Source organism: Rattus norvegicus, chromosome 8, assembly GCF_021556685.1.
Source record: "Rattus norvegicus strain SHRSP/BbbUtx chromosome 8, alternate assembly SHRSP_T2T, whole genome shotgun sequence".
Taxonomy (NCBI): Eukaryota; Metazoa; Chordata; class Mammalia; order Rodentia; family Muridae; genus Rattus; species Rattus norvegicus.
In genome coordinates, this window is record NC_141541.1 from 83,264,830 (window position 1) to 83,279,087 (window position 14,258).

A 14,258-nucleotide genomic window follows, 5' to 3' on the forward strand; every position below is an offset into this window, starting at 1 on the left:
TGGGCTCACTGAGAGATACACTCGGCTGTTTGTGGTACATCCCAGTCCTCTTCAAGGCTCTTGGATGTTCTTTGCGTTTCGCTGGGATATAGCCAGGACAAGGTTGTCCACATCAAACAAGCAAATCAGGTAAGATGAAGGGCAAGAGTGAGTGCCAGTGATCTCTGTGAGTTCAAGGCTACCCTATTCACAACTAATGAGTTCCAGGCAGACAGGGCTTTAGTGGAACACTTCTGAGAGAGATTGGGGGGTTTGGAGGAGAGACCTAGGGACTACAAAGATGGCTCAATGGTTAAAACCCCTTGTTACTCTTGCAGAGGACCTGGAAGTCTGCAAGTTCCCTGCACACATGTGGAAGTTCCTAAGTGTCTGTAACTTAAGTCCCAGGGAATCCATTACCTCTTCTGGCCTCCATGGGTACTGCGCACATATGATACACACACATACATGCAGACAAACACAGATAACATAAAATAAGTATGTTTTTTAATGAAACTTTTGAAAATCCCATTAATGGATTCAGGTTTTATGTAATTGTTTAGATGTGAATAGGGCTAGGGATATAACTTAGTTGGTGGAGTGATTGCCCTAGCCTGCATGAGGCCCTGTGCTAGATCTCCCGTGGTATATGAAAATTGGGTTTAGTGGCACATGGCTATAATCCCAGTGACTAGAGGTACAACAGGAAGATCAGAAGGGGGAGGTCATCCGTGACTCCTACCTAGTAAATTCAGTTCAAGCCTAGGCTACTAGGGACTCTGCCATTTAAAGGAACAGGAGAGAAGAGAATCTGCCATCCAAGAGCAGACTGCCGTCTTCAGCCCACATCTCCTGTATGCTCTACACCAGCCAGTCCTTCAGCCAGTCCTTCCCCCCTTCCCCACTGGCCTTTCTCCCTTCCACTTTCCTGAAACCAAAGAAAACAAAAAGGGAAATATGACTTTCGCCCCAAATCAGAAGGATGTGATTTTATTGGGTTATTTACTCCACCTAAACAAACATATTATGTCAGCACCGATGCATACATTACAACCACCACCGCTCATTTTGTGGGTTACTATTTTGCAACATCCAATAAATCAATTCTCTTTTGTATCAAATTCTCCTCCCAGGGTTTTGAACACTCCTGTCCTGAGGTTTCTTTCTCTTCTTAGGTCAGGTACTCCAGGCTCTACAACTCCAGGTTCTCCTGCCAGACCCAGATCAGCCGGGAGGTTTCTGACTTCTTGAGGCCTCAGTTCTGACTTGATTCCCACCCCCTAGGAAATACAGTGCCGTTTCTGGAATCTTCCCGAACCACACAGGGGTTCCTGTAAGGATATACATAGTCAGAAGCTTTTCAATGTCTACATTCTAGTACTCGGTTTCGTGCTCTATCAGTCTGTTTAAGGCTCCTGGTTCATCATGTCTTCCCCGCAGAGAAACCATTTGATGAGTTTCAACTTCATCAAGGGCTGATGAGTCACCATTTGGAGCTGTAACGTGCTGCTGGGAAGCCCTAGGACAACATTTCAGAGGCAGTGGGAATAGATGCAGAGATGAATTCTGGGAGATAATTCGCCAATTAAGCCATTGTCTACCCCATGCCACACGATGTATCCTTCCATTCAGTCTTTATCTTTAGCACTGTGGCCTAGACATTAATTATCTGCATTCTGTGAGATTCATTTCTTACTCATCTGTGTGAATGTGTGTCACATGAGGGCAGGTACCAATGGAGGCCAGAAGAAGGGAATGGAATCCCCTGGAGCTAGAGTTTCAGGTCATTGTGACTTGTCTAACATGAGTGCTGAGAACTGAACTTGAGTCTTCTAGAAGATCGTCAAGAGCTCTTAACCACTGAGCCATCTCTCCAGCCCCAACCATCTCTGATTAAAGGAGAAAACGAAGGCTCTCAGGAAAGAGACTTACTGGAGAGCCACACGGGTGAGGTGCTAGTGAGTGCCACTGCCCCTCAACGTGGAGTCTTTGAGGTTCATATTTCTTCTCAATACCACTCTCCACTGCAAAGACTAGTATATTCCATGCTGGGAAGTTTGTCCCACATGACCTATTATCTGCTTTAGCAAGTACCGTACAAAATGCATGCATGGCTTAGCGCTTAGGACCACTTAATGGTCTTGAAGGAGATGGAGGTTCATTCCCAACACATGCATGGCGACTTGCAAGTATCTATAAATCCAACCCCATGGGATCTAACAACACTCTCTGACCTTCATGGGCATCATGCTCATGTATGGTACATGTATATACCAGTAGTCAAAAAGAAAGAAGAATGTGTGTGTGTGTGTGTGTGTGTGTGTGTGTGTGTATTTAAAATGTGTAGTCTTATTCTAGTACAACCTCACATGATCACCTTACCTAAAAAGTGCAATGGAAAGATCTGCCCTATTCTTAGAACAGAATCATGCAAACACTAAACAAGGTAGAATTTGTACAAATCTGACGTTGTTCCCAGGATCCACTTCAAGCAGGAATAAGCCTCTTCCTGGTGAAGGGTACTTAGCACCCCTCTGCTTTGGGGATAAACAGAGCCTTTTTACTGAGGAAGTTCCTAAGGTGGCATCAGACTATTAATGGGAAAAGCATTTACTTTAGATTACTAAGGCTGTAAAGTAGATCGGAGGCCCTCTATGACTGGCTATTAGAGATGTTAATTAAATATTAATAATATCTAAATTAGCATAGTGAAAGCTCAATTCATCAATTTGTTCTGGTCTGTTTGTAAGGGGGAAAAGAAATAACTCCAAATGTCCCTGAAGAAAGATGCTATGTGGGTCAATAGAAAGATGACTGAACACTTGATTATGATTGTGGTGAACTTTTTATTCTGATTTTATTTAAAGGTACTTGTTGCAGCATCTTACCTTAAATCATTTACCACAGTCAATGTTTCTGGAGTGCCATGAATTATTCATTGTTACCTAATGAAAAATTTGCCAAGGTACTTCCATGCCGAATGCCCAATTGATTAATTGATTACTTGATGGTTACTTCCAAAAAGTAGGGGCTAGATTTCATGTGGAGAATGGGGCCATGGAGGCTGAAGTTCTAGACAGCCGCCATTGCCAGTCAGGCTGATGAAGGACCGAGACTTTTCTATACCTTACAACGGACCTTCCTAACGGAGCTGATTTTAGGCTTCCTGGCTGGTAACTGAGAGAAATAATCAGATCTTCCACTGAATCAGCTAAGTAAGGGCCTGCTTCTCCCTAGTCCCGTGGAGAAATAGTGTGAATCCCTAAAGGCCTGTGATTTCTGGATGGTTGCTGTGTTTTATTGTTATGGTTAGTAACAATTATATTATTTGTTTCATTCTTTTCTAAGTATTTATTTATTGGTGTCGTGCCTCCATGTTCATCTATTGAGGGTATCTGATTCCCTGGAACTGGAATTATAGACAGTTGAGAACTGCCACGTGGGTACTGGTATTTAAGCCTCGGTACTTTGGAAGAGCAGCCAGTGCTCTTAACTGATGAGCTATCTCTCCAACCCCCTCTTTATCTCATTTTTAATAAACAGAATTTAATTTTCTTTATGTACTGGTGTGTGCACAGGTGAGTGTAGGTGCCCACCGAAGCCAGTAGGAGGCATCAGATTCCCCTGGAACTGTAATTAATAGAAGTTGTAAGCCTGGGGTCTTCTGCAAAAGCAGCAAGTGTTCTTAAGTGTTGAGCTGGCTCTCCAGCCCCTCTGTATCTCATACAACTGTGGGGACGTCTAGAATGAGTAGGGCAACTGACACAGAACCAAGGAGACTGGTTCTTTATACTTAGAAGGAGATCTGTTCACCAGAAGGGGCCATCTAGCTATCTGCAGTTCATCTTCCCTTACCCATCATTCAAAAGCATCATTCAAAAGGAAGTCTGCAGTTTTTACATTCTCTCTCTCTCTCTCTCTCTCTCTCTCTCTCTCTCTCTCTCTCTCTCACACACACACACACACACACACACACACACACACACACACACACACACTACCTGGCAGGTCCATGGTCATTGAATACATTTCTCCCTGAAAAGTCTTCGTTTTGGTCTACTTTAGAGAATGTTAGTCTCTCTTCTAGGTATGTCGTTTGCACTTCCTACGGATTAGTGAACAGATCTCTTTATAGGACTACATCTGTCTTTCTCTTCCACAATCTGTCCTACCCTAGGGGGAGAGCTGACGGGAAAGGGTTAAAGGTTTTCTGGTCGAAATAGCCCAACAGAAGGGGCCCGGCCCAGAGCTGAAATCTAAGTCTAATGACCGCTGCCCTTCACCTCGCTGCTGTCCACAGGCCGGACCTGCGGCCTGGTGGGGGCCGGGACCAGGACAGGACACAATGTTCTTCGTTTAACATTTGAACTTCTCCTATCCGAGGCAGCAGGCCGTTTTGTCCTGGGGTCGCTGACCCTCGCTCCCCCATCAGCTGCCCTGAAACCTTAATTGAATGACAGATGGTCATTTTCGGGGGCGCCAGAAGCTGCACCGGCCAGCGGAGGGGCTCAGGCCGGGGCGGCCTAGCTTAGGCTCTGCCTGCCGGGGGGGTGGGCAGCCAACGCGGCCAGCGGCCTGCAGGGCCTCGGGGCTCGAGGTGGGTCACAGCGGCTGCACACGCTGCCTTGCCCGGCTCCAGAAGGAGGTCGCGGCCTGGAGGGCAGCTTCACCGGGTCCTAGCGCCCCTGTCTGCCTGCCAAGCGAAAAGCTCCCCACAGCCCAGTATTGAATAAGCCTCTGGTCCCCCATTTCTAGGCCAAAGGCTGCTGTCATGAATCCTCTGTAGACAGGATCTGGTACATGTGCACCCCAGACTCGCCTCCTAGGGCCAAAGGTTCAGGCCGACCAGACCCTGCAGGGACCAGGTCTGTAGAAGGTTTGATCCTGAGCTGTCTGCTCTGACTCTATCTCCAAATTTTCCTTTCCCAGAAAGAAGCCTCGTGGGCCTGTCAAGTCCCTGGTGGGGCTCATGTGCTGCCACCACGCTATTGTGGAGAACTCTCGGGAATCCGTAGTTTTCCAGAGATATGTAGGATAGATAGATAGATAGATAGATAGATAGATAGATAGATAGATAGATAGATAGATAGACAGACAGACAGACAGGTTGATAGATATCCCAAAGACTACTGGAGGCACCAGGACCCCACCCCGCGGCCTCCGCCGCCGCCTGCGTCCTAGTGTCCTATTTCTTTAAAATAAAAGCTGTGAGCCCTACAATTACTGGGATTACAGTGAGCGGGTATTGATCTGCAGCCTGCATTGTAGGATAAAGCAGACTGGCGGAGGCAGACACGCTGCCCAGCCGCCACCACCCCTCCACCTCCTGGTCCTGCAAAGCTCTTTAAAAAAAAATAAAAAAGGAAGAAAGGAAGGAAGGAAGGAAGAAAAAACACAACACGGTTCCAAATGTTTGATTTCAGACACACCATTAACACCTGCAGAGGGGGGAAAAAAGGAAAAAGAAAAGGGGGTCGCCCCACCGCCAGTCCTCCCTGGGGTGCCCTTGGGACTCCCAGGACTGAGCCAGCTAGACAACAACCTTCAGCCTCTTTTTTTAATGCTTTTTTTTTAATTATTAAGAAAAATATACACATAAGCAAAAAAAAAAAAATCCTCTAGGCAGGCGGGAGCGGGGGCGGCGAGCAGGCCGGGGAAGGCGGTAACGCCAGCCTAATGCACAGATAGCTGACATCAACTTCCGTCAGGCGGCTCCGGGAGATCGAACCTTTCGATTGTAACTGGGACAATTTGCATAGTGATTCCCTTTCAGAGCTTTCTCGGGTCCATAACAAGCCCAGGCAGCTATTCAAATGCAAGTTGCGTCCCCAAATGCGCGGCTGGCCTGAGCAAAAGGAGCGGCTCGTCACCAAACGAGCCGAGACCAGCGCTGGGGTTCTGGGTCACCTCCTTTCTCCCGGCTTTTCCCTCGCTCTCGGGTTCCTGAATTAGCTGTTTGTTTACGGCTACAGACTTGTGTGTGCCAGCGAACCGAGCCAGCGCGCGAGGGAGGGAATTGATCTTTCCCCAGACTCAAAGCTGGAGCGGAAGAAGTGCGGGGGATTTGGGGTTCTGAGTGGGACTCAGCCCCTGGGTGCTGAGGAGAAGCCTGTGGGGCTCTCTAGCCCGCTTCTCTAACCCCAGCGACCTTGCAGGAATCCTCAGGCCTGAGAGCTGCCCGGCTCTGGGCTTTGCAGAAAGTGGCGGCGGCTGCGTCCCGGTCTTTAAAACGAACGCAAAGAAAGGTACCTGCGACAGGCTGCGCTTACTTTTTCCGGTTCTGCACCAGGAGGGCGAGGGGTGATTTATACGGGAGGGCAGGGATTGAAGACTTAAAATTGGGCTGTTTGTTTCCTCGTTTCTCATTTGAAATTATGCCTCATTTGAAATTATGCAAATTGACTCAGGTTTCCCTTGCTCCTAGGAGGCAAAGCTGAAACCTTGTCGCGTGTCAGAAGCAACCTGCCGTGAAATTCGTTAATGCGCCCCGACTCGCCCTTCGCGGTAAGCCAGCCTCTCAGGTCCACGCAGCCGTGGACCGAGAAGGGGGAATCAGCGCGGCCAGGTGTGCCACGCGAGTCCTCGACTGAGCTCGTGGCCACGTACACAGCGTGGGAGCCGGGGGCAGAGGGCAGAGCCCGCGTCACGCCCGGGAAGCAGAAAGGGGGAGCCCCCCTCCCAGCCCGCCTGCCCGCCACCGTGGGTAACAGGTCCTCCCCGCGAGTTTAAAGCAGCAAATGAGAGCGGAGAGCCGGCCTCGGAGCGGGGTGTAAACGCGGGTGGCGGGCACGCGAGCGCGCGGCTGAGATTTGCGCGCGGTTCTCCTCCTGAGCTGCGCGCCGCGGCCCCGCGCACCTGCTTTGTGCGTTTTGTACAAACGGAACGGGCGGGATCCACTCCTTCGCGCAACACCCCCAACTGGAATCTGTCTGTTCTTCCCCCCACGTCCAGTTGACGTTTCCACGTGGCTCAGGTTACTCCTCTGTCCCTTGGAATCTACCCAACCCTTTTAAAGACAATCGTGGCCACTGACCTTGATACTCTAAATGTCGTGATATAACTATCTCGTTCTCTACAGTGGTGGCTAAATTTGTGTTCTAATTTTTTTTTAAATACTGGGGGGAAACGTAGGTTATTTAAACCTGCAGACAGAGTTAAATACATTTCTCAAATATTCTTCTCATACTACCTCAGCGCTGAGAGCGGGCAGGAAGCTTCTTCGTGGTGCCTGCTTTTTGTAGAACGCATGGAGTCATTCTCTCAGTGTTTGTTTGTTTGTTTGTTTGTTTTGGTATCTTTGAAAAATAGAGACTGTTTCTCTCTTCTTTCTATAACCTGTTCTTTAGCAACCAAAACAGTAAAGGTGTGTTTGAGATCGAATAGTGAGGAAAGCAGTCATGTTGGGACGAATAAATCCAACATAAATTGAAAGCCTATGGCTCCACTTCAGGACAAAGCAAATGAGACTATGAAAAAGATGCGAGCAATTAGTGTCTGTGGGGCAAGCAGGTTTAAAACCGAAATGTCTAGACTTTCCTCACAAAACAAAACGAAGCCAAAAGAAATACGTTGCCTTGCCCTTGGATGTCTTACGGAAGAGGCCTGCCCAAGAGCCATCCTGGACCAGTGTGCACTCAGAGACTGTCCAGAGGCAGATTCACTTTGAGACAGTTGCATACATTTTCAGCAAACTAGAACCAATTAGGGGACCGTTAGTTCTGGCGGGAAACTATTTTAATTTTATCTCTACCTTTGGGGGGGGTAGGGAGAAGCCCTGGCAGTTAAGTTATTACTGGTTCCTGTGGAGTTAATTTAATGCAAATAGTCTACTCTCTTGTCAGCAAGGGAGAAAGTAGAAGCCCCGGGGGTCAGGGAGGGCCAGTCAGATGATGAGGAAGCCTCTTGGCTCTGGGGACGGACTTACAAGACTCTGAAGTAACGTTGGGCTGGTTGCTTCTTTCCCTCTCCTAAAACTGTAACTCAAGATGTAAGTAAAAGTGTTTTCATTTTTTTTATTGATCCCACTAACATCTTTCATTATCCAGCATGTAGCCACAGCAAATTATTGCTCATTTGATACCCAGAATTCTATTGACCATGGCTTTCGTCGGAGAGAGAATTTTAACTACTGGCTGCTCTGGGCTCGGAGCTGAGGCTGGGAACAAGTAAATCCAGCCCTGACCGACAAGAATTGATGGGGATGTGCTGTTGATTGGAGCCACGTGGACTTGCATAGAAACCTGCTTTTTACTCTGCATGTCTCGCTCCAATTCAGGAGAAAGGTCGGGCCCCTTTGGAACAGATTTGCTTACTTGGAAGGCTGGATATTCATTTGGCAAGCTCTTTCCAGCTCTAGCCAGGCTGGGGAAGAAAAATGAGACAACGGAAGGTTGCTCCTCAGGCTTTGGGTCAAAACTAACCCAAGGCAGGAATACCTGAAGAGATATTAAACCATACCTTTTGATTCTGCTGTATGAAGATCGTGTCCTAAATTTCAACACCCCCCACCCCAACTCCTTCAAGACTCTACAGCATTACAGAGCTGCCAGAGAGAGGAAAGCACCCTGAGACCCGAGTCCGGTTGGCAGTGGACACCCAGCCTCCATGACAGGAGCCACAGCTATAGCATCCACTTGTGTAAAGAAGGAGCCTGTGCCCAGAGAATGTCTGATCTTTGACCCTGGAACTCACAGCTCCAAGTTGCTGGAGAGAGTTAGTCCCAAAATGAGGCTGCAGAAGAGGTCCCTGAAGGGCTGTGGAAAAGGCCAAGTGAGTTCCCCAGAAAGACAATCGCAGACTTGGCATTCCTGTTGCAGCGTCCAAGCAGAAGACCCAAAGACTTGACCTGCCAAAGGGTGCCTGCCCATCTCCTTCTGTGGCCTAGTGAGGGACCTATTCCTCACCTCCTCACTGCCACCACCTGGGAGAAAGTCACCTCACCTCAACTCAACAGATAACAAGTCAAAGTGGATCAGACCGAAGAACCTATCAGAGTTCCAGGGAACAAGCAATCCACACCCTTCTCCTTCAGCCCTGACACCTAGAGAGTCCATGGAAGAGATGGCTGGCAGGGGTTTCATTCCAGCAAGTACGGGAGCTAAACCCTCTAGGCCAGTTTCCAGAGCAACAACAAGAACAATAAAAATAAGCAATTTCCTCACTTTCTAAATGTGTCCCAGCATGTGTCGCCTAGCTCCAGACCTGAAGGTGCATTTAAAGGTGCTAAGGGACCTGGCTGGGTAGTTTTGAGGTTTTTTTCCTAACAATACTGCTAAATGTATGTGAAACCACAGTCGAGAAGCCACGTTGTTCCAGAACCAGGCAGTAAAAATGTAGAAGTAGGCGCTGCATGTCCAACGTGGAGTACGGAGTGCGGGAGACACGGGGAAATTGCGACGGATTCTGACACTATCATTGAAGATGTTGGGAGTGTGGAAGAGGATACATTGTGGGTTCTTTTGTGGTTTTTATGTAGATTTAAAAACAAACAAACCCCCCAAACCCAGCTGTTGATGTAATCATAGCATCTCAGATGTAGTATATTTCCCCTAATATATTCACAGGGGAGATATATATAGATATAGATATAGATATATATAGATATATATCCTAAGTTCATGTGGAAAACAAATATTTTGCTGATTCCAGCAGCACAAGCTCTGAAAGCCAAAACAAGCAAACAAACCACTTGTGGGGACAAGGGGAGGGTGACTTCAAGCAGTCCTTCCCACAGGGGTGGCTGGCTTAGGGCTGTGGAGTCCAGAAAAGGCAAAGTAGATCATCACCGGAACTCAAAGTTACCTTGGGAAACAAGACAAGACCTGGGGTCGAAGTCATGTGGGGGTCAGCCAGTAGTCCTTTGGGGTATAGTATAGCTGAGAAGTTCTCAGATGGACTCAGTTGCTTCAGACTGGAGACTGGGAAGTTTCTTCCCCTGGCAAGCACAGCACCAATCACTCCCAGAGTCAGGAGTCCTCACCTCTCCCTCAGGAGGCTCCTGACTGAGGTACCGCACTTCCCAACTGCCTTAGGCTGCTCGGGGTGTTGCCAGGCAAATGAAACAAAAGGAACTCAATAGTAAATTATTTTGTTCAGCCTTCTGTCTTTTTATGAAAATAAAAGCCAACACTTTGTCATTTTTAATCGCATAAGCAGACAATAAATCTAATTTCGATATTGATTTTTTTCCAGAATCAAGTGATTTTTTTTTCTTTTGCAGTCTGTTGCGTTTCCCTTCTGAAAAGACTCATTCCCTATTTACCCTGTGGGGATGGAGCCGGTGGATCCAAGGGGGCGGGGTGCTACTCTGAAACACAAACTTCATAGCGGACTTCAAAGGAGATTTTTTTTCTCGGTAGCTTGAAGTTTGGGGTTGGTCTCACTATCCGGAGACCGGTTTTACCTTCGCCAGCCTTTTGTCCTGAAATAGAACTAAGGCTTCGCTGGTGATTTTAGAGGTTATAGCCTCTGAAATTCATTTCGATTTTCCTCTTTAATTGATAAAATAAAGTAAAATATAAACAAGCACGGAGAAGTCTTGTTGATGTCCTCTGGAGTCGGCATGACACTGGGAGGCCCTAGAAACTCTTCCCAAATGAGGGTGATCCCGAGCTCCAGCCAGACGAACCTTGGCAGTAGGAAAAATCTAGCTGGGGAGCTTTGAGGGGTGGGAGGGTCTGGCAACAGCAAGAGACCCCTGAAGCGCAGGTGGGTCCTTTGCTCACCTGTCCCTCCTTCAAAAGGGGGAGGAGATTCCTTGGAATTGGTGCCAAAAGGAACTGGCACCTTTTCCTTTGAACGTCCAGGGGTGCAGAAGCCGGTAGCAGCCCCAGAAGAGGAGGGGGAAGAGTGAAGGAAGCTAGAGGCAAGGAAAACAACACCGGAGGTAGGGGAGAGAGAAAGGAGGGAAGGATGAAGAAGGGCGGCAAGGAAGAAACTGGAAGAGAGGGTGTAGGGATGAGAAGAATGAAAGATGATGTTGAAAACGGGGAAAGGACGAGAAGGAGGAAGGGAAAGTGTATTAAGAAACCAAATAGATTTTTTTTTAAATCCCTATTTCTGAAGAAAACTATGATCGACCCACTCCCCCAGCACCGGACGTCCTCTTGTCCCTTTCGGCGCCAGAGCAAACATCCCAACTTCCCACTCTAACCCAAAACACTTAAGCCAGGACGCACCAGAATCGCGGTCAGGCTTGCCTGCCTGCCCTCAACGACCCGCAGCGGCTGGGCAGCCCTTCGCTTGGCTGTCAGGGTCACCACGACCTCCGCCCTCAGAGGCCTGTCCTCGTGCTGGGGGAGGGGACCGAACGGCTGAGAGCCTGGCAGGAGGAGGAGGGGGCACAATGGCCTGCAACCTTCCCTTGGGCTCTGACCTTTCTCGCAGCCCTGCAGAGGCAGGATGTAACCTTTCGTATCCTCGCTGCACGCGTCGTCCCTAGCTGTGGCCTCGGCTAGTGCTAGGGGACAGGGAGAAGGGTCGATGCCGCAAGCACTGGCAGCCTCAGTGGCCGCAGAGGACCGGATGTGGGTGAAGACCTGAGCCTTCCTGCTCTGTATGCCTAGAGTTCCCAGCGTCGCAGAGCAGCCTCAGGCCAAGGCCCAGTTAACCCGGCGCCTAGCAAGTTGGGTGGGGTGGGAGGCAAAGGGTGCGCAGCCTAGCACTCTGCAGGGTCTCCAACAGCTTTCCCACCCCTCGGCCCCGGGTGAGCTGCGCGCTATCGCAGTGTCCAGCAGGCCCTGGACCCACAGGAGGCTGTAGCGTTTGACCCCGCTCTGGCAACCGGTGCCAAGCCAACCCAGGGAAAAAACCTAGGCTGAAGTCCTGGCCGCAGAAGTGCCGCCTCCTGTCCCCTCCTGGACACTGCGGGCCGGCCTCGCGCGCCGGTCTCCTTCCACCCACTTCCAGAATCTTCTGCCCTCGGCGCCTCCAGAGGGCTCTCCCAGCGGAGAACCGGACTGAGGGGCTGCACACCGGAGGCTGAGGCTTTTGAAGCTTACCCGGCCCCCCCAGCCCTCCATGGCTTGGGGTTTTCGCGGTCTCCCCAGCTGGAGCCAGGGCCGCCAGAAGCCAAGAGCGTTAGGTTCAAATGCATCAAGGTTCCGAAGTCATTTATCCGGGTTTCATAAATAATTTTCTTCTTACACTTAAACCCAATTCCTGCCCCCTTCTCGTTTTTATTGCTAAAAAGTTTCCAAGGCGGGTGGGTGGTTGTTCCCTTTTTTCCATCATTAATGTCATTACTACGAACTATCAATAACCTTGTCGTTGGGAGCCGAGTTTCACGGTATTGATCCACGCAGCTATTCATCTCTGCCATGCAAGACACGGAATAATTTTCGCATTACAGTAGCTTGGATTTGCTTTTAATTCATATTTAAAGCTGTAACCGGCTCAGTGGAGCGCTCTGTGAAAGACTAGAGGCGCCTAATTAATAATAAGTCAGAAACGAAGGAAGGCACTGGCGAATAAATAATTAATACAGACATCTATGTCTCTTTGAATATTGCTCCTTTAAAAATTTAGACTTACCAGGACCATACTGTAAGTCTGCCATTTATATTACGGGGATGATTTAAGAAAGCTATTTTTTCCCTTGAAATACAATAATGAATTATTTATGGTGTTTTGCAAACCTAAGTTCCTTCATTAGCCGGCCCCTCTAGTTTGTTTCTTCCAAGTGGCAAACACCAATTTTTAAAAAGAATTACAATAAACTCCCAACAAGAACCACTAGCCAACATTAGATTCAGAACAGCTAGGACAGGCACAGAACGTGAGGAGAAGAGCCGAAGTGTGTGGGTCTCCTGCTCTGGGAAAATACTGGAATCTGCCACATATGGGGTTTTGTCCAGGAAAGAAAACAAAACCCAGATTATTTTCCGGTGACCTTAGGGTATTTGCTGATGCTCAATGGGACAGGTTTAAGAGAACTGGAGTTCCTGAAATGGCTCCAGAAGAGAGGTGGCTAGGGTTTAGAAGGTCATCTGAGCCTCTCCACATATATACCCACAATAAAAGAGTTGATGAGAGTGGGATTTTAGAGATCTGCTATTGAAAAGTTAGGGTTGACTTTCACAGTAGTCAGGAGCTATAGGTAGCCTCACGGATTAACAAACTTGAAGGTGATAGGAGGTGACTGAAAATCTGAGGAGGTTTTTGTGTGAGATGGACTAGAATTTGTTTGCAGTGTTGTTAGCAATATTGATTTTTTGTTACTTGGATTAATGTATGTTAAACAGGAAAATGCGGGCATTAGTCAAGTACATTATAATCATTCATTGTTGAGAGGAAGGTTTCTCAGGTGATGTTGGGAACCAGGGCACCTCCAGGCAGTTCCAAAGGGGTGGGAAATACTATGCAATATTTGGAGCATCTGGAACTGAGGGTTGGGAAGCTGACAAGGGAGTGATAGGCAGGTTCACCTGCAGTTTCACCTCCTACCTCTACTTCTCCTAGTAGGGTTACAGCTTAGTATTAACAAAACCTCGACCCAAGTGTATCAGCTTCATTGCTGACTTCCTTACTCCCCTAAAGTATTAAAAGAAGGAAAAGGATGCAGGTGTTTGTGTCCTCCGAGTTACTGCAGGTCCATATTCCCACTTCTATGACTCAGCCCTACTGACCTTCTCTCTTCAGTTGTCTGGGACTTCATCTCAGGCATGGGGACTTGGGTGGAAAAACAGTACACCCACCCAGCAACATATGAGAGAGGAAGAGAGAGAGAGAGAGAGAGAGAGAGAGAGAGAGAGAGAGAGAGAGAGAGAAAGGAGGTGAGATCTGTAAAACACTCAGGAACTGGGACAGGGCACTGGAGACATCATCTCATAGACACTTACTCATAGACAGTAGAATGGACCAGGTCCAGAGAAGCCTGCATCTGATAGACAGTTTCCTGCACCTTGACAGTCCTCTGGGTTGGCTCTTCTTCAGTCACACCGACTGACACACCACACTTTACACCCAGGTGAACATGCTTTCTTATTCTTCCTTTTCCTTTTAGTCCTACATACATACATACATACATACATACATACATACATACATACATACATACACACACACAGAGAGAGAGGGGGAGGGAGGGAAGAAGGGAGAAAGAGGGAGAAGGAGAAAGGGAGAGAGAGAGAGAGAGAGAGAGAGAGAGAGAGAGAGAGAGAGAATCAACTGGTTGCATTTAGGGAGCAAAACCCCTACCACCTGTAAGATCCTTGCCCAACCCCAGCACACACACACACACACACACACACACACACACACACACACACACACACCCCGTA

At 48.3% G+C, this 14,258-nt stretch overlaps 1 long non-coding RNA gene across 1 annotated transcript; it reads left to right on the top strand.

The window, feature by feature from the left end:
* Positions 1–5,684: 5,684 nt before the first annotated feature.
* LOC102549203 (uncharacterized) lies at positions 5,685–10,159 on the top strand. Its single transcript, XR_015627337.1, has 3 exons — positions 5,685–6,224; positions 6,404–6,483; positions 8,025–10,159. It is a non-coding gene; the product is annotated as an uncharacterized LOC102549203 (long non-coding RNA).
* Positions 10,160–14,258: the final 4,099 nt, after the last annotated feature.